This window comes from Lissotriton helveticus, chromosome 6 (assembly GCF_964261635.1).
Source record: "Lissotriton helveticus chromosome 6, aLisHel1.1, whole genome shotgun sequence".
Lineage (NCBI taxonomy): Eukaryota > Metazoa > Chordata > Amphibia > Caudata > Salamandridae > Lissotriton > Lissotriton helveticus.
In genome coordinates, this window is record NC_136067.1 from 2,126,828,652 (window position 1) to 2,126,849,740 (window position 21,089).

General features: G+C 47.7%; 1 protein-coding gene across 1 annotated transcript in view; it reads left to right on the forward strand.

The window, feature by feature from the left end:
- LOC144764105 (uncharacterized) overlaps window positions 1-21,089 on the forward strand; it is a 117,569-nt gene that overhangs the window by 47,329 nt on the left and 49,151 nt on the right. The gene's annotated exons all lie outside the window — the stretch shown is intronic.

Below are 21,089 nucleotides of genomic sequence, written 5' to 3' on the forward strand. Positions count from 1 at the left end.
TTCTCCTTTCCTCTTGAATGTAAGCCTTGATTTTCAATCAATCAATCAATCAAACACTTGTATAGCGCACTACTCACCCGGAAGGGTCTCAAGGCGCTTGGGGGAAGGGGGCCGCTACTGCTCGAACAGCCAGGTCTTGAGTTGTCTCCTGAAGGCGAGATGGTCCTGGGTCAGCCGAAGGTGGTTGGGGAGGGAGTTCCATGTCTTGGCCGCCAGGTAGGAGAAGGATCTGCCTCCGGCGGTTGCTCTTCAAATGCGTGGTACGGCGGCGAGGGCGAGGCTGGCGGACCGTAGCTGGCGAGTGGGCGTGTGGAAGGTCAGGCGGTCGTTGAGGTACTTGGGGCCTAGGTTGTGGAGAGACTTGTGTGCGTGGTTGAGGAGCCGGAACGTGATCCTCTTGTTGACGGGGAGCCAGTGCAGGTTCCTCAGGTGGCTGGAGATGTGGCTGCGTCGAGGGATGTCCAGGATGAGTCGGGCTGAGGCGTTCTGGATGCGTTGTAGTCTTTTCTGTAACTTGGCTGTGATTCCGGATTCCATTCTTGTTTCCATTATTGTTTGGGATAGTGAACGAGGAGGTGTTATTGTACCCTCAGATGTTGCTCCCTCCACCCTCATCGCAGTAAACTCGGTCCCCTTCTTGAATGATGAGGCCATAAACCTATGACGGGTACAGACCAAACCAGTGACCATGCCAAGACCATATGCATATTTTTTATCCCGATTTTTATGCCGACTGACATTTTGCCGCCTGGACTGCAGCACCTAAGCACTGCAGTTTACAGGGATGAAATGTCAGTGGGCATTCACCGTGGGACAAACACTGGTAAGCGTCACTGTGGTGACAAGTCCACACATGGTTTTATCCAAAGTTTGAGGTTTGGATGCCATTCCTAGTGGGAAAACATGGTTGAATCTATACAAGTCAGTCTCCCCTGCACACCCCTGGGTGAATAGTTTAAAAAATGTTAGGGTTTGACCCAGAGCCTGTATATCGCCTGAATTCCTCATCGCCAGTGAGAGGAAACTTGAATTTGTCCGCTCATTGTCGGGCAATATGTCAAAAATATGCTTAAAAGAATTCAAATTTCCATTAATTTATCATGGAGTTTGGGTTGTTCGTGGGTCCAGAAAAAATAAATATATATGTATGTATGTGTATATATACATGTTTGGTGTCTAGTATCCTTTCCCACCCCATGGGACCTTCATGGGTGGGCATCAGGCCTTATCTCTGGGTTGGGCGTCCGATCCCAATATTTGTTTTCTATTAAAAATAAACCTGGTACTAGTGTGCTTTTTGCCTCAGATGGCAGCTAAGGGGGAAGCCCTAGAACCCCTGGTAGAGGGGCAGAAAGACTGTGGGTCCCATTAGAGGTGGGTGTCGGGCCCGATGCTTGGTTGGGCCATTCCAACTCAATACTTGTTTTCTATAACAAAATAGTCACTGGTGTCTAGTAGTCTTTCTGCCCCTCTCCCAGAGTGTTTTTTATGTCCTTCTTGTATGAATTGCAATGATTTTAATTAATTGTGCAAATAAACATATCTATCTATCCTCTCCCAGAGAGAGGGCAGGTTGGGAGTAATCGTTTTTATCTTTAAATTTCTTTATTGATTTCAGGTTAACCATACAACATGCAAAATTGCAATTTACTCTGTAAATACTGCTGTGAGCCCCATCAAGTAGGCTAGCTTGGATACAGAAAATACATAAACAAGGCCCCCCCCTCCCTTTGAAACATAAGGCTTTCACAGTAGGTGCCCTTGGACTCGCCCCCTGACCTGGGGCTTCTGTCCCTATGTAGCCTATGCCCGTTGGTGCATCAAATCGTCTGGAGGTGCAGTTTGTGGTGGGTCGGCTAGGTGTAGCAGTCTCAGATATCTTAGGCAGGTAAGTTCTTTAAACTCCGAGGTTAGCAGCGACAAGAAAGGTTTCCAGAGATCCTGGAACGAAGCCCCTGGGTTGGTGAGCGAAAGAGAGATCCTCTCCATCCCAAGAATATGGCACAACCTATGGAGCCGCCCAAGATAGGTGGGCGAGGTGGTCGTCCCGCAGTGGGATAGGATATTTTGTAGAGCCGCCCCCAGCGCTAGTGCTATCGGCCTGCCCCTCCGTGTTCTGAGTGGAAAGGTAAGAGGTTTGGGCAGACCCAAGAGAGTGTGAGCAGGAAAGCGAGGTATATGGGTGTCACCATGGGCATAGGTATCATCTAGCACCTGCTTCCAGTAGCTCCAGATTTGAGGGCATTCCCGCTGCAGGCCAGCCGGGTACCCAGCGAGCCACACACTCTCCAGCATTTGGGCTTTGTGTCGGGTTGCCTCTCTGGAATCGAGGAGGCGTGAGATACCAGTAATCATTTTTAAAAGGAAGGTGCTACTGGTGCACGCACCAGAAGCATTTTCTTCTTATTTTGTGGGAAACGAACCTGGGATTACCATTTACAGGTTGAAACATGTAGACCTCTTTTTATACAACATTCACATAGATACTCCTGGTCATTACAACCTACCAGTATCTACACTTTGTTTTTATTATTGTCCAGTAGCTTCTGATTAAAGTTGTTTTCTACAAGTATACCAGGACAATTTTTAACACCACTTTTTTGCACTCCACACTAAAAACCAGCTCCACTGTAGTCAGGTGTCGCAGCACACCCGGATGGCACTAGGCCATCTTGGTGGACCCCAATGATGAAGCATGTCATCAACCAGGTTGGTGCGTGAGGGGTTTCTTAACAAAAGGAAAATATCCTTTTGTCTTCTCTTCTGACATCCCATTAAGTACCTTCCTGGTCCGTTTGGTGATACTCCTCTTTTGTTTATGCTAGATTTCAGTCCCGGGGACTAGGCCCTCCGTTCACTACGGTGAAGAATCCCTCACTCTCTCCTTTGTTGATACGTCCTCAGGCTGAAGGCCAATGTGTTGCCTTTCTTACTTATTTCCTCCATTTCATCACTATACCTTCCTTTCCCTTTGAAGTTAACCCCAAGATACTTGAAGCTTTTTACCGATTCAGTTTTTTCGCTTCCCATGGACCAGGTGTGCTTCTGTATCCTTTTACCTTGACCTACTAATATTTTGGTTTTCTTCCTATCAATAGTCCGTCCGTTTCTTGCTGAAAAGGCCTAAGTTCCACCAAGAAGGCGCTGCAGGCCAACCTTGGTTCTACTGATGAGGTCTAAATTATCCGCATACAGAAGCTTTGGGAGTTGGATGCCCCTCAGTTTAGGTGGGTGTGAGTTAAATGCATTTAAAATAGTAGAAATATCTGATAGGAACAAATTAAACAAAGTTGGGCCAGGTCGCAACCCTGCTTCGGGCCTTACATCGTTTTGACTGCCTTTGACGGGAGGGAGCCATCCCCCAGTTTAACTCTGACCCATGTATCAGTGTGCAGTAGTTCCAGGGCCCTTAACAGGCTTAGCAAGGAGAGTGCCATGATGTTACCTGAGGTCCCGCTTTGTTTGGTGAAGCCAGTTTGGTTTGGCAGTGCGATGGTGTTCGCCTCTGCCCAGGGCTGTTTTTCTTCCAATAGTACTCCTGCAAAGTTTCCAGGGTTCCCTTTGTCTTCTCCCTCGAAGATTGGTGAGAGATTCAACCCCCTTCCATGAGGACGAGATACAACGGGGCTGCATAATGAGGTTAACCCCTTTGACGCTCATGACGAGCTCAGCTCGTCATGAGTTTCGCCTCTCGTACGCTCATGACGAGCTGAGCTCATCATGAACCGCGGGTTTTCGCAAAAGTTAGCGCACAGCGGGAAAATGCGCCGCACGCGTGGGGTTAAAAAGCGGGGTTAGTTGCGCTGCCCAGAATGATGGGGCATCCTTATAAGCCGCTGGCGGGATTCAATCCTGGCACGGGCCCCTTCTCTTCACCCCTTTGCAACGTAATGGTACATGTGGTGATAATGCACCAGGATGGTTTCTGATCCCTTTCCCTGTGTGGAGTTGACAATATTTTAGACGAGTCTGAATCCTCTGTTTAAGTGCCTGTGTGTTCCGCCTGCACATCAGTATTGAAGTAGCTGAACAGGAAGTGATACCAAGTAGCCTCCCAAATATTAGAGGTTGCCACGCCTGGGAGAGCTCTGCCAGTCCCATTCACAGTCCACCAAGAATTTGCAGAGTTGTTTTTCCTAATGTCATACAGCTGCTTTGCCCAAAAAGAGCCTCGACACTCGGTCTGAGTCTACCATTTTAATCTTTTTAGACCTTTCCTCACTTTGCAAAGATTATGGAGGGTTTCGGAGACCTTTGTGACGTTTTCAGAGCCCGCCTGAGTTGATTAACTTTCCTTTTAGCACTCCTGATGAAGGGGTTACACTCCTATCCCTGTGAAGGTTCATCCTTGTGCTTATGGCGTTGCCTGTTACGGGACTGGCTTGGCATGTTGATTTACAAAGTTTGTTGTGAACCTTTCCCAGCTAGTTAAAGGGATTTCTCCCACTGTCTGTGTAGATAACACTATTTGTTTGGCTCCATGCACCAGGGAGGCAGCGGTACATCTATTGCGTGTGAGACTAATTGTATAACCTGGTATTTCTTGTTGAGCCGTGAGTGCAAGGTCTTCCAAATATGACCACTTGCCGATCTTTCCCCGAAGCCAAAAGCAGTGACAGCCTGCAGCAGTGGAAGGCTCACAAAGGTATAATCGATAAGAGATGCCCCAAAGTTCGTCATTTGGCCGATTAGTGTTTTGAGGCCAAGGTGTTGCAGGTTAACTTGTAATAGTTGACATCTTTTATCTTCTTTTTGCCTCTGGGGAGTTTCTTGATTGGGTTTCATTCAAAGTGTGTCTTAAGCCTCTATAACCTCATTCGTGAGAAATGTGCTTGTCACCACATGTTAAAATCAAATGAGACAATCAGTTTGGTGTTGTGCCTTTCTATCCTTTGCCCCAAAAATCAGGTCACTCAACTTGTCAGTCAACTCTTGGCTTGATCTTGCATTTGGGTGGATATAAACATTCACCATTGTGATTTTCTTCGACAGGCCATTTGATGTTTGAGGTCCATGTGTACTTGTCTACTACTTGAAAGCCATACTCGATGCTTTCCTGCTCCAGGCATTCAGTTGCACTAGTGGCAGATACATATATTGCGAGTCCTCCCTTATAGCGCCCGTGCTTATGCACTTTGATCGCTGGGACAAAGAGAATCACAAAGCCCTCCAGATGGAGTGCAACCTGTGACCAAGTCTCTTGCAGAAGCACTACTTGAAACAAACAGATGTGTTCAAGGGTTTTCGGGTCTTTCAGCTTGTGGACCAAACCATTGATATTCCAGGAACATACTCTGCCCCCCTTATGTGTGAGAAGGGCTGGATGAATGTTTTGTCCTCCTAAAAGTCTGGTTGTGTTCAAAGCCCCTGACAGGAAGCCCCATTCAGCTGCTGCCTCAAGGCCTGGGGTAAAGCGATACAAAAGGGGATGATGGACGGAGCGTTTGAGCAAAGGCCTGGGGTAGGCCTATTTGAAGGCTTTCTAACATGTTGTTGTGGAGGGACTGGGGATTTTCTCAATGCATTTATTAAAACAGAACATTTCTAGGTCGAGTCAATGTTGATCCATCCGTCCTCAAAACCTCCGGGACGTGCGGATAGCCCGTACTCCTTGACAGATTGATTATGATCCACAAGTTTAGCATATTATTTAAGTTTATGTATTTCTCGTCAATTCCTGCTACGTATATTGCTAGGGTGCTCAGAAGGCTGATCTGCATGTCCATTTTATTTGCCTGAAAATGAATCGCCTCCACTGAACGCTGCAAGGCTTTAAGCATGGTTGACCCGAACGCCCTTGGGACTCGTAGCTGCTTTTTGATAAGGGCTAGAAATTGTTGATGCTTCATTGCCGTACGAGGCAATCATAGTCTCCCATTTTTTGGAGCAGAGTTATGAAAAATCTTTCTCATAATCTTGTGAGTTCTCATCAGTTGGGCCTGTCTGTTTCCCAACTGTTTCCTGAGTCTGTTTGCCTCCTTTCTGACTCATTTCAATCGGTGCAATGTTACACACACAAAGCGTCCTTGCCACAGTGGGGTGCAGCGGCAGGAGCCCATTGGCTGGGGCTGCCTCGTTCCTAGTTAGTTGTACATTCCCATACTGTATGCAGGAAGGTGCCCTCGCCATCCCATAACTCAGGCAGACCGTCGAAGCAACGTCGCCCATGCGCCATAGGCGACATCTGGTAAAATAGGCTCTATGAAGGAATTTCAATTGGATAAGACGCAGCCTGGTCGATATCTCCGCTTCATGTGGTGCCATCAGAGCCTCCATCCAGTCGTCATTATCTAGTGTGGGTATGTCTGCTTGCCAGGCCTGTCTCATGGTTGGAAGTGTGGATGTACCACGTGTCACTAGTGTCTTACTTTGTGTGAGCCCAGATCCCCAGTTAATAGTTTGCCTTCTAATGGGTTGATGGGTTGAATTCTGGCAGTTCCAGTAAGCCTTGTATACAGGGAGTAAGAGCTTGCCATAGTTGGAGATATCTTTACAGTTGCTGACGGTGCAATTAAAAGTCTGTCTGTAATTCTTGAAAGGATTTAAGGACTAATCCCCGCATGACATCTCCCAAAGTTGAGATGCCGGTGGCACCCCACTGCCGAAATCCCGAAAGGGATGCCACCTGGCTTATAAAGCTCCCCTTCCCACCCCCTCCCCCCCTCAAATAGTGGAGTCATCTGGGTCAGTCGAGTCCACCAGCTCATCCGTTTTAGTGTCTGTTTCCACAGTCGAAACACTGTTTGGGTAGCGTACAGGATATAACTCTATATCTTACTACCATAGAGAAAGTGTACGATCGAGGCATCGCCCAGCGCTCGGTCTCGTACACTGGGTCTGCCCATGGTGCATACCACCATTCATTGATATGGACAAGGGGAGTTGCTGCATAATATGAGTAGACGTCTGGGGTAGCGATACCCCTGGTAAAGGTGGACTGGAGACAAGTCTGTAAGACAATGCGCACTGCCCCCCACGCCATAGGAACTGTGTGAGGGCTGTGTTGACCTGCTTAAATCATGCTGGGGATGGTGAAAGGATAACTCTGTAATTGATAGGGCATTCACAGCATAGAAACCATTTTAAAGATCATTGAGCGGCCAAGTAGGGAGAGAGCTAGCGGGAACCATACTTTGTTCTCCTCACGTATATGGGGCAGTAATGGAGCAATATTGTGCTCCCAAGCAATTGCTGCATTTGGAGTAATATATACTGCCAGATACTTAAAGCCACCTGTTGCTATATTCAGACTGAAAGCCCATGTCCTATCTCTCTCGGACTTTCTCATGAACAACTCTACCAATTTCCCAGCATGTGTGTGTAGTCCCGTCGTCTCCCCGAAGATGCGCAGAATCTGCAATAAACGCGGGCCCGAAGATCGTGGATTAGTGAGGAAAAACAGTGCGTCGTCAGCATAGAGAGCGACTGGGCCTGGTAGCTTCTGTGACCACTCAAATCCTGTCAGCAAAGGGTTTGAATGGGCCCAGATTGCAAGGTGTTCTATCGTGAAAGCAAATAATAATGGGGTAAGTGGGCATCCCTGACTGGTGCCCCTGCCCACCGTGAAGGGGGCTGCAGTCGCACTCGCGACCCGGACCAAAGCTGTCAGGCCAAACAAGAGTTTTACGTTGTTGAGGAAGCGTGGTCCAAAGTTTATGCTATATAAATAAATAAATATTGCCAGCTAACAGAGTCGAATGCTTTGTCCATATCTGCTAAAAAGATCGCTACTGGGAGTGCTAGGTGGTCGACCACGGCCAAGGCATTATAAAAGCACCTAATGTTATGACTTGTGGACCGCTGGGGCATGAAGCATGCTTGGCCGAGGTGTACAAGATCAGGCATACATTTCAGTAGTCTCTTGGCCAGGGTTTTGGCCAGAAGCTTAACTTCGAAGTTGAGGAGAGAGATCAGAAGTGTGGCTCAATGGTTAGAGCGGCAGACCCTGATGCAGAGGTCTAGCCCGGGACCAGGGTTCAATTCCCGCCTCGGCGGGTCTTGAGCTAAAAAATTCCACGGACCTGATAATTCTCGCCTCGGTGCCTATTCCAATCATGGAGTCCCACTCTGCAACTCTGGGCAATAGCTTGCTTAATCTCCACAACGGCCCCCACAATGCTAAGGATGCCTGGCCTCCACCTTGGGGGTGCCCAGGAGTTGACACCTCACAGGGAAAGCCAGGATGGGTTCCACACCGGTATTCGTACAAGCGCCTTGAGACCCTTGCGGGTGAGTAGTGCGCTATACAAGTATCAATTTACATTTACATTTAGATGGCAGGAGGAATGTAGATCCGGCGGTCGTCCCTGCTTCAGGAATACAACAATCTCCACATGTCGCCAGTCGCGGGGGAGCATGGAGGAATCTGATGCCTCCTACCTCTTCTACTAATGTGCTACCGAGCTGTGGCATATAAAGCTTCAAAAATTCATTCTGGAAGCCATTAGGCCCCGGAGCACGCCCATTACACATTTTCGCCAGGGCCGACACCAGTTCCTCCACGTGAGCTTCTCCTCGAGTTGCTTACGTGCCTCTACCGATAAAAGCGCGCGTGGGATGTCTTTGAAGAATTCTTGGCCCAGCTCTATGCCAATATGATTATTTGGGGGTATAACGCTATGTAATAATCTGCAAAACTTTGGGCGACTTCCATCGACCCCGAATTCAAACCTCCTTGTGGATCCCACACCACGGGCACTGGCGAAACATTCCTCGCAGCCTGACACAGCCTGTGCAGCATGCAACTGGACATATCTCCCCATTGATATATTCAGTGCTGTGCGGTTAGTCAAGCTGTCTTCGTCTCCTCTGTGTCACATTTAAATTGCATTGCACTGCTGGCAGAAATGGCAGGGGCACCACAACAGGCAATTCATGTCCCTATTTGTTCACAAGCATGTACATCTACGCGGTGCCTGCTCCTCAACTTAGCTCTTGTTGCTTCTCTAGGCTAGATGTTTATTGCCTAAATTGATATTCACCTGTATACGGTCAGGAACATTCTCCTACTTAATGGGCACCTAGGCACCACAGATGGACCCCCCTGTTTCCTATGATGTAGTTGTAGTTTGTTTCAGGGTGACAGATGCCTCCTGGATAGAAGTGTGGGGTGGGGGAGTTGAGGAAGTGAGTTCATTGGGCTACTTGGGCTGGGTGTGTTGTTCTAACCATGTCTTTTCCTTTCAGGGTTTTTCATGGGAGATAGTTCCAAGACTTCTCATGTGTCTTTTAGACTGTGTTGTTCACACCTTGCCAAGTGTTGCAGAATGCATTCTGTAGGCTTGTCAATCTCAATTGCACAATTATTCGCAGGGATAACCCCCATTATAAATCTGTACTTTGGATCTATATGCTGGGGGATTCACTGCCTTTTATCAAATGCTGGTGGGTTTAAGTCCATCCCACCCAACTGTGAACTACTCAGGCCATGTGCTCTGCACATGATTAGCAAAGCCTGTCTCCTTGCCTTTTCATCAAACGCCAGGGGGCCAGGTTCATCCCACCCATGATCAACCCAGACTGTGCGCTTCCAACATGATTCACAAGACCTTCTCCGGGTGGCTCCCCAGCTGGTAAATCAACTTTTCAGGCAGCTTACTAAATAACTACATATTAATTTAGTTAACCATTACAGACAGTCTATGCTGTAACTGATGACTCTTCAGGTGCTTCTCTACACCCAAGATGGTGCTCAATACGCGACTCATCAATTTGTATCCCTTACTCCAGCTTCTGGTCCCCTTGGACCGGAAGTCTCTTTAAAAACTTGCACGCCCTGGGAGAATCACGCCTGTATTGGCGGAACGAGGAGTATGCCGGTCTCAACCGACTTGCTAACCTAAACTCTGACATTGGCAGGAACTTTGCAAAATGTGCCGCCTTTTATTTTACTTTCTCATTAGGACCCTTGGCTCGCCAGCGGACGTCCGCTCTGGCCCACACAATTGGGGTCCCTCATCCCCTGTGATTTGGTAAGTCCCGTCCATTGGACCATCAGGCAGCTGCCTTCATTTACTCTGCTCTCTATCACTGGGCATACGCTGCGTGTTGTGTGGGATGTGTGACTGGTCGATATAGTGTTTTTAAATACTGGGGTGGATTTTTCCACACCTCTGAGGCATTAATGGTGATAACGACTTGCGTGCTCGTATTATTGGCTCACTTTGCGTTTTTTAATTACGGTGGTTTATATTCCACACCTGCATTGATCAGGATAGTGGCCTGCATGCCTCTGTTTCCAAATGGCACAGTTTGATGATACTGTATTTTAACATTATGTTCCTTCATTACCTCTTCCCTGTCTAGGTCTTTCCCCCAGAGGGTAAACAATATATCTGTGTGATTTATTTAGGGAACAGTACTATCTACATGCACTTGTTTACCATCCCCACACAAGTAGAAAAGCCGTACGTGGTGTGACCCTGTACGTTACGGTGCAGGAGTTGTTTGATGTACAAGTGGCCTTTCTAGCACTTATTGAGGCTGGGATGTGTGACGAATGCGACACCGCAGGTAATCCTTTTGATTTGTGCAGTTTGATATAGCGCAAACTCGATCCGAAGGTATTGGTGCGCTTCACATGAGCACAAGCTACTTATGCAAGGACACGTTTGTTTCTGGTAGGCACTGGCAGAATACTTGATTTGCCTAGAATCACAGGATGTTGAGCCGACCCCAGACTCGAACGTGGTTCCCCAGCTCCAAAGTCGGCAGTTCTGGCCATTCCCACATTCTCTTTCCCAAATGTGGCCAAGCAACTGGGAGATTTTGAAAGAAGAAAGGGGGGGGGGCTTAATTTGTTCCATTGACATGCTTTAATGGAAAGGCAATTTCAGGTGGAGACAGCTACAATGAAGCCATTTTTAGGTTGAGCCTGGGCAGCGCATGCGCTGCTGTGTGAGGCATGCTGTATTTAGGTAGGGACTTGAAGCTCTGCCCATATTTTTGATTGGTTTGTGTCATTGTCCTTTGTAAACTGTAGCTTTTCATAGGTCAATAGGCTTAGCATTCCCTACTTAGTACAGCCTTGTCTCATCTTCTAACCTCCCTTAAGGACTGGTCCTCTTATGTGTGTTGTTACTCAGTAGGTTTTTGATTACAGCCTCCGAGCACTTTTTCCTTAATTTGTTTTCACCTGCGTGCTGTTGCAGGCAAAACACGTTCTCACCAAACGCGTTTTCATTTTTTTTTAATGCCACAGTGGGGGCTGCATCTTTGGTTTATTTGCGGCACAGAACGCGGCGGCATGCTTTTGTTTTGTACTATTTATTCACTTTTTTGTTGTTGTTTACAAACCCCCATGCTGCGGTTTTACTTTAAGAGGCCACACCCCTTTCTTTAGACGAGCCACGTCTAAAGAAAGGTCCGCTGCCTCTATTAAAGTGAAACCGCAGCATGGGGTGCTTTTACAAAAAAAAGCATTGTTTTGTCAACTTGAGAAACAAATGCATTTTTTTTTATTCGTAAAAGCACCCCAAACAAGCCTTCACTTTAATGGGGACCGTGCCCCTTTCTTTAAAAGCAGCTCAACTAAAGAAGGGGGTGCGGCCTCTATTTAGGTGAAAGCGTAGCATGGGGCGCTTGAAAACGACAACAAAAATGTGCGAGGCAATAGGTCTTGCATTTGCGAGAATTTTAGCTATTGTCATTTACAATGCCAATAGCTCAAACTCTCGTAAATGCGAGACCTATTGCATTGCAAATGCTTGTTTTTATGTGGCATGGGTCTGCCCGGCGTTGTGCCCCTTCTAGGATGGAGTGGGCTGGAAACTCTCAGTTGTTCTCGGGTGCTCCTTAGATTTGGGTCCACGCGGTGCTCTGCTGGGGCTACTGGAGGGGCTGGGGGGTACGCGGACTGAGTATACTGTTATTGGGGTGGCCTGTCTGGTGGCCTAGAGAGAAGTGGCCATACATGGAACAAGCCGGTGCCCCCCTCGATCCTGTGTTGCCGTGGGGGGTGGATTGGTGCACGCAGGTGGTAAAACCTGTTTATGTTGCACATGGTTGTCCTTGCCAACATGAACGGGTGTGGGGGAAATAGTGCTCTTTTCATGGGCTATTATTATAATGTGTTTGTTCTTACCTGCTGAAATGCTGCCATGTCTTGAGATGTTTTCTATGGTCATTCTTCTTTTGTATGTACTCCTGCCTGTCCTTGCCGTAAACTTGGAATAAAGTTGGTTATTAAAAAAAGATTATGGAAAATGACACAAGATTACGTGAAATGCGAATATATCATTGAGCTCTATATTCTAGTGCCATATTGCAACAATGCTTCAATTTTGACGGGAGGACACATTTTACACTAAAATAATTGTGCAAAATACACAATTCCAATGAACAACAGAAGCTTGTGCTCTGATTGTTTACAGCGTGGTGTCATGAGGTAATTTTAGCGATTTTGCACAACAAGTGTAACGTTCATTTCCCAAAAAGACACAAATGACACTGTTGTTTGCCCGGCTTATTTTAAACATGCCAAGCGGTGTTTAACTTGCCTTGGGCCTGTGCATATAAGGCCCTGATTTCTAACCTTGACAGTTTTGCCTAAACAAAAGATATCTGGAATCCCTCAAAAGTAAATAAATACAAATTTGACGGACAGACTTGGAGGCTGTACCAGACTAAAGTCGTTGTTGAGGGGACCCAAAGAGTTAGGAGGAGGATGATGATGGCCAGACATGGTGGTAGACCACCAGAAGGGCTAGAGCCAATATAAGCAGGACCGGGGACACTAATTCCCAAGGACCAGGGTGACCAAGGCCAAAGGGAATCAGAGACAAACAGGTGAGGAATTACGGGACCAGGAGTCACAGTATTCGGGTTATTTGGACCAGGGTGAGGAGACGCAGCAGAATTTGGAACAGGGAGAAAAGAATCTAGAGAACCAGGGTAAGAAGGAGCAGAAGAACCAGGCCTAGGAGGACCAGGAGGCTTTACTAGCAAGATGGGGAGGGCTAGGAGGATACAAGAGCACTCACAAGGACCAGGTAGACGAGGAGGACAAGAACTAGAAGACCCAGGAGGAAGAGTGCCAGGAGAAAAAGGGAACGCAGGAACAGGAGGACCAGGACAATAGAGGTGAGATCAAGGTGGATTAGAGGACCAGACCAGAAAGACCACAACTGGGAAGAAACAGGACGCAGAGGACCAGGGGGGTCCTAGATGAAAAGGACCCGGAGGAATCGAAAGGACTAGACACGTCAGACTAGACACGTCAGACTCATCGAAGAGTCAGACTCAGGGGGGCCCTAACCTTGGATGACAATAACTGCATAGACCATGGTGACCACATCACAAGAAGGCAAGAGCCATGGGATAATGACAAGGAAGATCAGACTCAGGAGGACCACAGTGGGGAGTACCAGATCTGAGCAGATGTGGGTCGGCGGCAAGGTTGGGTCATGCAAGCAAACAAGAGTACCAAGAAGACTGTTTGGACTAGGATGCAGAAGGAGGGCCAGGAGAGCTAGGAGGGCCGGTGAATTCAAGGCCAGTGGTACCAGCGCCAGTAGATCCAGGAGGACCAGATAAAGGAGTGCTTGAACTAAGAAGACCAGGTCTACATGGACCAGGGGGTCAGGAACAGTAGGACTGGGAACAGAGAAACTACAGGTACTAGATATATTCTGTGGAAGCAGGGCCCGGAGACCAGAATTAGGATGAGGGCGATGGAAAGAGCCAGTACTGGGAGCCTGTACAACAGGAGTACCAGGATCCAGCAGGCCAGGGGCTAGAGTACCTGGGAAGGATGACAAGAGGTACCAGGGCTGGAAATGTCAGGATTAGGAAGGACGAAGAGATGAAGAACAGTGAGCCAGGACAAATTATTGCAGAACCGTGAGAACAATGCGAGGGAAGACTAGGTACACGAGTATCAGGCCCACATTGAGAAGGACTATGATGTTCAGGACCAGGAAGAAAATGAACTGTAGGGCCAAGAGACCAGAATAAGAAGTACAGCGACCGGGAACACTGGAGGTACCACTATCAAAACAATCAGAAGGAACAGAGCAAGGAGGACTTGATAAACTTAAAGGGCCAAGACCAGGAGGACTGGAATCATGTCAAGGACAGCCATGAAGATCAGGACCTAGGGACCAGGCCCAGGCTACCAATGCAGCATGTCGACCAGGAGCTGGGACACTGGAACCAGGATGAGGAGGGTCCGATATCTCAAGGCCAACCAGAGCCAGAAAGACAAAGGGAACTGGAAAAGGGTGACCAGGAGTACCACCAACAAAATGACCCGTCTCTGGAATGTAAACACAGAAAATCACTTTGAAGAGGATTGTTGTGTAGTTCCTACTAATCTGTATGATCTGCACATTGTTTGGACAGCGTAAACTAAGGGCTTGGTGTCTAGACTGGTTCTAGACACCCCCGCAGGATATGTTGGCCTATAGACCAGCTAGCTCAGAGTGCTGCCACAAGCCCCCCTAACCTTACCAGAGAGCGAATGGACTCTGGCAACTACTGAACATGATAACCCTGATTACCCAGGAATTGTGGAAACAGTACAGAACCTTCGGCTCAGTCACTCGCGCACACTTATTCTCAGAGAAGTATGCAGAATACACAATGGGACGTTTTCAATATATTTATTGAACCAACTTTATTGTATAAAATACATGTGCTGCAATTATTAGTAGATAAAAGCAGATAAATGTGATTACAAACACCGAAAGAGTGAACAGTAGATACATTTCTACCATGGTGCTGAAGCAATGAATATGTGCAGGCATATATGCAAAATCACCGTCTTTTTCTCGAGTTGGACACCCCTCACAGAATGTCAGGCTGGCGCGTGGTGGATTCTCAGAATGCACGGACCCTCGGTGTCAGCAGAAGTACCTCCTCTACCAATCTATTGGGATGCCTTTTATGTATAATACAAAGCTGCTTTTGCAATGTGTGAGTTAGATTATTGATGTTATGAATATGTAGATAGCGCTGTCGCTTTGTGGATAAAGTTAGGATGACTTTTGTACCTAGTGCGTAGAGAGGCCTAGTACATGATGTTCAAGGCATCATGATCATGTGCGAAGCTGGATGTGTAAACAAAGTAGTTTCAGAGAAAGTAATCCAACATTGTCATCCATGCAAAAGTTAACCATTGAAATGTTATTTTCTAGGGCACTGTAAGAAATAGGCTGCTTCGCTACATGGGCTTTACTTGAGAAAATAACACCCGCTCCTCATCCAAAGGGTCGATGTACAAAAGCTATCTAAAAAGCCAGCATATCATAAAAATGTAATAAAAGGGGGAAAGAACTATTCTGAACTTCGTCTAAAAGCAGGCTTCCCTTTAAAATATTCATAAAAGCCTTAAAGTGATTAACTGTTTGAAATCGTAAGCACTCCGGAAGCTATGATGCCCACAAAAATAAAAATAAAACAAAACTGTTTTGGCAGAATTTTGTTTATAAAGACAAGCCAAATTGTTCCCACATGGAAAAGGGTGTCAATTATTTCATGTATTCAGAGTGGCAGACACAACGTTGCTGTTTTCCATAACCGCAGATGACGATCCCAGGTGATTCCATCCAATTCCCACAGCAGCCTCCTAGGGGTAGACCACATCCTCTACTCGTATCGCAGAGACGTTGTCCAAGACACAATGTTGCCCAGTGAATACATTCAGGATGATAATGTAGTCATACCATTGTCAACCACAGCCGAAGCATTTTCCATATTAACCCTGTCGATCTTGCACAATCTCTCTGCACCTTCCTGCTGAGAAATCTTCCATAGATCGTTGTATATTCCATACAAGAATCGCTTTTGACGTGGGTTTCTGGGACCCAGTAAAATAATCCCTGAGATCCAGGTCATCGGAAAGAAGGGACAAGTGTTTCACCTGGGAAAGTGTTAAGGTCTTTAGCCAATCTAGGCATAACCTCCCAACAACATATAAAGTCACCTCCCCTGCTTGTTCTGTTTGTACATAGTGTAGATCAGGCCTGTTGATCTTAAATCCACCCGAGTTACCCAGGAATCTAGACTGACATTTATCTGCGTCTAGGGACCAAACCAATAAAACCCTGATGTATGATCCAATGTGGAGCATGGCATCTAACTTAGCCTCTTTACTATACTCTATAATAGACTCTATACTTTGTGTCTTGTTGCCAATGTTCAAAACGTGCAAATGTGGAACTGTGAGGTATGTTCAAATCTTTTGCCTTAGCTAAACCAAGACAGGAAGCCTGTTGCACTGTTTTATTCAGGAAAATCATTTGATGTGGTATGAGGCGTGGTCTAAAAAAGGCCCCTTGCCCGTAAACATGCCAATTTTTTGTTCCCCAGACAGATGGTATGTCTATTGTGTCTTTCCAAAAGTTGTAACCCTGTATAGACAGTCGGGTAATAATGGAAGCAAAGTAAATAAGCTTGGTGTTTGCAAGCATATTCTTCTTTGCTGGTGTAGGTGCAAGCCTATAGTAATAAGAAGTCTGATGTCTCAAAACCAGAAACATATGCAAATCTTTGTGCAAACGGATCTTTTGAATGCTGTATCTGAAGAATCAAGAGGGACAGAGCTAGAATATCAGATCAACCCAACCCAAGAGGACAATGGCTGGGGATGAAGGTTTAGGAAGACCAACAAACACGAAGCCTGATGGACCTTAGGGGCAGCAAGGCAAGCAACTGAAGTAACAGGACTAGAAGGTGTAGGGTGAGAAGGACCAGGGCAATGTCACCATGGCCATGAGGACCAGAAAGCAATAGGTCTAGGAGGGGCTTCAACTGGGGGCCCAGGATGCACTAGGTTTCCAGGAACATAACGGACAGGGTGACGAGGAACAGGATGGCCATACCCAGGAAGACTAGAACAAGTAGGGCCATGACTAATTGGCGTAAAACCTCAAGAACTAGGTGCAGGGGGACAAGAGCCAGGAGGATTGGTAGTTCATCACAAAGGACTAGGAAGATGGAGAGACCAGGACCGGGCACGCCAGAAACAAGAGGACCAGAGCAAGGAGGACTAGAAGGATCATCACCAAAAGGGCAGAGGAGTAGGAACAGGACCCGGGCACAGAGTGACAAGTACAGCAGAAAGACCAGGGTGAGGAAGATCAGGAGGACTAGGACAGTCAGAACCAGGAAGACCAAGGAGACTGGATCTCAATGGTCTGAGGACCAGCATGAAAAAGACCAGGCGTTGGAGGTCCAAAGCAAAGGGAACCAGGACCAACAGGTTCACGACCAGAGGTGCAGTGTCAGACCAGAAAGATCAAGAAGGATTAAGAGGACACGGACATGGCCAGGAGGACCAGGATAATCCAAACCAGGAGGACAAGGACTACGAGAACCAGGCCAAAGAGGACGAGCATACAAGAGGCCAAGTGGACTAAGGGACCAACAGGACCAGGAACTGGGATTCCAGGAATTAAATGAACAGGGCAATGAATAACAGAACAACCACGCCAGGTTAAACAAGATCAAGAAGAGCAAGGTGGATAGGTGCCTGGGGCACCTGGATGGTCAGACCTACAAGGACAAAGAGGACTGGGCAGACAAAGACCTGAACTAAAAGGACCTGAGCAAGACGATCAAGTCCAGCTTGCACAAAATGAGGAGGAGAACAAGTACTGTGAGGACCAGAGATAGAGAGACCAGAGCTAGGCAGACCCGGAACAGAGTCGGGAAAATAGAAGAACAGGACCAGAGGCCCAGGTAACCAGAGACCAAAGGACAGGGGCGAAGAGGGCCAGAGGAAGAATGGGCAGTCAGATGACAACGAGACCAGGAAGATCAAGGCACAGAGGCCCAGGAAGGTCAAGACCTTGTCCTACTGGGACCAGATGTACCAGGCTGAGGAGGAAAAGGGGGACGTTGACAAAGATGACCATGACCAGGATATCAGGAGCCAGTGGAATGTGTCGCAGTGCAGTAGACTCAGGGTAGGCCCCGGGCCCCTCCCTTTTATAGGCCTTGCAATGCTGCATCATTGCTGCAAGGCCATGGGTAGGAATCCCCTTCCCCTGGACCAAACTGCAACAAAATACATTCTACTGTCAATGGGATGTGGAAGTGGGCATAATAGGATTGGTGTGGGGAGAGACAATGTGGGAAGCTGTAGCCTGGCTATGGTATTAGGATTAGCACCGTGCCATTTTATTTCGGCATTACAAGTTTTTTTGTTTCTGTCCTGGTACAAAAACGAGAAAAATTACTCAAAGCCGGTATTTATCCCATTATCACTACATGCTTTAAATAGTAAATATAGTATGAAGACACTTTAACATGTGTCCTAGAGCTGCTTAATGATTCAGAAGTGATAATTAAAGTTAACAAAAACAGAACGGTCATCTATGACGTTCCATTCAAACATAATGGCCAAGTATTTGCAGAATCGTAAAACGTGAAAAATATTCAATATTTGTCCCTTAGAAAGACAGCAACCCTATATGGTTCCCTGGGACAGGGCCCTGCGTTGGTGGGCTGAGTGAGGGGCACTGGGCAGCTGCCCACCCTGCCCATGCTGGCACCTACCCTGGACACTGTTACCAGTCCTGACTTCTAATTTACCTAATGATTATGCTTTGGGTGCTGTTGGGTGTATTTCGTACGGTATCATTTCTACATTAACCTACTGAGATACCTTACAGGCTGTACTTTCTGGGTAACTGTCTTACTTTAAAAGACAGATGAGCAAGGTAAGGCCGGCTGCAGAGATCTGGGTGTTCTATAGTGACGGGTACACAAGTTTGTAAAGCACCTGGGTCAAATGTTCACTTCATTGAGGTCATCATTATCCTAAATACCATTTTTGAAAACTTAAAAAAATCCTACCCTTGGTCACAGAATGTTTTCTACAAACACCAATATTCTCTGAACTCGCTAAAGAAACATTCAATTGAGAGAAATGGGAGGAGCAGTAATGAGCGGATTGTCATGTCCATTGGTTGTTGAGAATGGCTTAGTTTAGTAAAATAACATGCACGTTGGAAAAGATTGTTCTTTGTCACATTGAATGTAGATAGGCACAGTGCACATCAGAGCAGATCTTTGCAGCTGGTACAGGAAGAGCACATGCGTGCGTGCGCAGAGTGTCATAAGAGGAGCCTGTGGCAAGTGTAGAAGCAGAGGTACTGCATGAACATGCAGATCTGCTCATGCTTAGAGCTTGAGACTCCTGCTTTACACAGAGCGGTAACCGCTGATCTGCACGAGCTCAGAGCCTGATACGCGTGCTGTTAAAAATGGGATCTCTGGTTGGCTAAGGCTTGCGCCAAAGCCAGGCAGAAACCCCCACTCTAGTCAGGGCAAGGGAGTTACACGCCAAGATATCCCCTGCTCACCCCCTTGGAGTGTGACACGAGCAGTAAGGCTGATCCCAGAGGCGATGTGTGAAGCGTTAGCGCAACACACTAGGCACACCACAAAAAGGGACTCCACACAAGGTTATATATAAAAATAGCCTTTGTATTACCATAAACACATTAGATCATAATCACACAGATACACTGTGCCAACTGGCACTGGGCAATATTTACAGGGGATTTTATACACAGAACAGGGCCACATGGGCCACCGTCAGAATTAACACTTAGTAGAAATAGCACTTAGTAGACCTAGCACTTAGTAGAAATAGCACTTCTAGAACATAGAATAATTGTAGCACCAAATAACAAGCGTAGAACACAACCAGTAACCACTGGTAAAAGGTAGGTACACACTACACAATACTAATCTCCTTAGGCATAGATCACGCAGGGACACATAAACTGACTAGCATAAACTAGACTAGGCAAAGCAACCTCTTAAGCATAAAATCACATTTAGAGGTATCACAGGCATAAAGGCATTGCACATTATGCATAAATCACATTAGGCATCAGGTAATTCATAACATAAACACAAATCACCAATCACCTTGCGCAGAATCACAGTAGGTACTGACCCCTGGCCAACTGGCCTTCCGTGTCCCAAAAGTCAGGGCTGGCTGTGCAGGCAGCAAAAAGCAACAACGCAAAAAGGCCAGGTCTAAACATGGCATCTGCCCACTACTTGCTGGGCAGCTGTGAAATGACTGGGGCGAAGGAGTGCACCTCACTCCTGAGTCCAAAGCACCTGTCCCCTCACAATGAAGAACCTAAACGGTGCAGCTGCCCACTACTTGCTGGGCAGCTGTGAGGTAGGGAACAAATGCGGCAAGGGCCCTCAGTGCGCCCTAAGGACAAATTTCGCCCCCGGTTGGAGCCTTCTAGGCTCAGAAAGTGAACATGTGCCTGGGAGTACTCTGGCTCTAGAAATAATGGGGCCAGAAGCATGGAAGCCACACAGGGCTTTGAAAAGTATTACCCAGCGATAACCCCCAACTGCTGGATCCACACGGGGCTCGGTAATTAAATAATGCGGCGTGGGATGGGCCACCACTATGCCCCCTGATCACCGAGCATTGGCTCCTCTGGACCCGGGGCAACAATTATGGCCAGGATAGAGACACCCATGGGCTCTTTAACAAAGACTGCCATCACTGTTGGAGCGGCCCACTGCCAGATGGGGCCGCTCGTACCACCAACAGGGGGAACCCCCTCTAAGGTCTAGTAACCAAATCCCTACCTACCGTCTCTTCTCCTTCAGCCGCGGCGGGGGCAGGCACCGGCAATGTGCCTCGGGCCCCCTCCGCCTTAACTACACAAGCCACCCCACTCATCGGGACTGTCAGCGGCCTCGGGCAGGACGGTTGTGCTTCAGCAGGGAGCCTGCCAGGCTCCGGGCGTCCTGGGCTGCTTGCGGTGCTCCTCCCAACCACTCGGGAGGGGCGTTCGGGCGGACAGCGGCCTCAAGCTCTTCCTTGGCCCTGGAGCGCGGGGTAGGCTCCCGTCCGCTCCTTCTCTCTGGACCGCGGGAAACCGGCGAGACTCTTGGCGGCGTCTGGTGGAAGCGGGGTGGGCTCCCGTCGTCCCCCACGCCCGCAGTCGTCCTCAGCAGCAGGCGGGGCTCTCCCTGAGCCGGGGAGTCCCGCTAGCGTGTACACTCGCTTCCCTTCTGGTTACAGGAGCGCGGGGTGGGCTCCCGTCCGCTTCCTGTTTTCTTCCAATCACTTCCGGGTCGCTGCAGGCAGCGCGGCGGCCCTC